The sequence below is a fragment of the Vanessa atalanta genome, unplaced genomic scaffold, assembly GCF_905147765.1.
Source record: "Vanessa atalanta unplaced genomic scaffold, ilVanAtal1.2, whole genome shotgun sequence".
NCBI classification, from domain to species: domain Eukaryota; kingdom Metazoa; phylum Arthropoda; class Insecta; order Lepidoptera; family Nymphalidae; genus Vanessa; species Vanessa atalanta.
In genome coordinates this window covers 5,001-7,500 of record NW_025920008.1, presented here as the reverse complement: position 1 = coordinate 7,500, position 2,500 = coordinate 5,001, and the positions used below count along the sequence as shown (strand labels likewise).

At 44.6% G+C, this 2,500-nt stretch overlaps 2 non-coding genes across 2 annotated transcripts in view; both read right to left on the bottom strand.

The window, feature by feature from the left end:
- Positions 1-294: 294 nt before the first annotated feature.
- Positions 295-451, bottom strand: LOC125076666. The gene has a single exon (XR_007120591.1). It is a non-coding gene; the product is annotated as a 5.8S ribosomal RNA (ribosomal RNA).
- A 460-nt stretch (positions 452-911) lies between these two features.
- Positions 912-2,500, bottom strand: part of LOC125076667 — a 1,903-nt gene continuing 314 nt past the window's right edge. Inside the window, exon 1 of the ribosomal RNA XR_007120592.1 lies at positions 912-2,500. This exon is cut by the window's right edge and continues 314 nt beyond it. This is a non-coding gene — a ribosomal RNA (small subunit ribosomal RNA).

The window sequence follows — 2,500 nt, the reverse complement described above, 5'->3', positions numbered from 1 at the left end:
CGCATAACGAAACTCCGTGACGTAAACGTACACACGAACGCGTATATAAAAATATAAATAATATATACACACACACGCATGTAAACGTAAACATACATACACATCGTATTTGTTATATTTGAACGGACCGAGAACGAGATTTATATTAAGTATATTTAAACACGTAATATAACACATCGAACGCGGATACCGTCATATGTTCGAGAAACGTCAGTCAGTCTATTGAGTCGGTTACGAAATAATAGACATTACGACATTAAACATTGAACAGTGTGGTTTATATTTTTATACAGCCGGCCCTCAGACAGGAGTGGTCCTGGATGTTTCTCCACGGACCGCAATGTGCGTTCGAAATGTCGATGTTCAAATGTGTCCTGCAGTTCACACTATGACGCGCAGTTAAATGCGTTCTTCATCGACCCGCGAGCCAAGTGATCCACCGTCCAGGGTAATGGTTTTTAATTTGTTTTATTTTTATAATTTCTACGATCACTCGAACGATTCTATACGCCAGTGATATGAGTTTATTTTTTTTTTATTTTTATTTTTTTTTTTGTTTTTTTCTCTTATTTTTAGTATACAGAGAAAAATTCAAAAAATTAAAAAAAAAAAAAAAAAAAAAGTTAAAAAAAAAAAAAAGTACAAAAAAAAAAAAAAAGAAATATACATTTTATTTGAAGATGACGATGTGCGTTAACACATCGTACTTTCCTCGAAATCGACATCGAAAAATATCAGAATAGGACGCGTTACACGACTCTGGACTCTGACTCGGACACACTGCTGTGTGAGAGAGAGAGAGTGAGAATCGCGTCCTCGCATCGAAACGACACATTCCGAACGTCGATATTTGTGTTTTAGAATTTTATTATCGTTCATTATCGCACTCTTTCGAGATTGATAATTTACGTTAATGATCCTTCCGCAGGTTCCCCTACGGAAACCTTGTTACGACTTTTACTTCCTCTAAATGATCAAGTTTGGTCAACTTCCCAGCAACGCCGACGGCCGTGAAGCCACCGCGTGTCGGTCCGAAGACCTCACTAAATCATTCAATCGGTAGTAGCGACGGGCGGTGTGTACAAAGGGCAGGGACGTAATCAACGCGAGCTTATGACTCGCGCTTACTAGGAATTCCTCGTTTATGGGGGATAATTGCAAACCCCAATCCCCAGCACGAAGGAGTTTCAACGGGTTGCCCGGGCCTCTAGGCCAGGGAGAACATGCTGATTCCTTCAGTGTAGCGCGCGTGCGGCCCAGGACATCTAAGGGCATCACAGACCTGTTATTGCTCAATCTCGTGCGGCTCGAAGCCGCCGGTCCCTCTAAGAAGAATTTTAATACGCCGCCAGTGAGTTGCTCGACCGAAATCGAGCACACCTAAATGACGACGCCTATTTAGCAGGCTAGAGTCTCGTTCGTTACCGGAATTAACCAGACAAATCGCTCCACCAACTAAGAACGGCCATGCACCACCACCCACCGAATCAAGAAAGAGCTATTAATCTGTCAATCCTTCCGGTGTCCGGGCCTGGTGAGATTTCCCGTGTTGAGTCAAATTAAGCCGCAGGCTCCACTCCTGGTGGTGCCCTTCCGTCAATTCCTTTAAGTTTCAGCTTTGCAACCATACTCCCCCCGGAGTCCAAAATCTTTGGTTTCCCGGAAGCTGCCCGCCGAGCCATTGTAGTAACGTCGGCGGATCGCTAGATGACATATTTACGGTTAGAACTAGGGCGGTATCTAATCGCCTTCGAACCTCTAACTTTCGTTCTTGATTGATGAAAACACCTTTGGCAAATGCTTTCGCTGATGTTCGTCTTGCGACGATCCAAGAATTTCACCTCTAACGTCGCAATACGAATGCCCCCAGTTATCCCTATTAATCATTACCTCGGAGTTCTGAAAACCAACAAAATAGAACCGAGATCATATTCTATTATTCCATGCACGAAATATTCAAGCGGCATTTTGAGCCCGCTTTGAGCACTCTAATTTGTTCAAAGTAAAATTGTCGGCCCATCTCGACACTCACTGAAGAGCACCGCGATAGGATTTTGATATTGAACCGGCGTTTTACCGCCGGCTCACCGACGATATGCTCCGCAGACGTGTCAGTATCACCGCGGATGCGGTGCACCGACAGCGCGGCGCACAAATGCAACTACGAGCTTTTTAACCGCAACAATTTTAGTATACGCTATTGGAGCTGGAATTACCGCGGCTGCTGGCACCAGACTTGCCCTCCAATTGTTCCTCGTTAAAATATTTAAAGTGTACTCATTCCGATTACGAGGCCTCGAAAGAGTCCCGTATCGTTATTTTTCGTCACTACCTCCCCGTGCCGGGAGTGGGTAATTTGCGCGCCTGCTGCCTTCCTTGGATGTGGTAGCCGTTTCTCAGGCTCCCTCTCCGGAATCGAACCCTGATTCCCCGTTACCCGTGACAACCATGGTAGTCGCAGAAACTACCATCGAAAGTTGATAAGGCAGACATTTGAAAG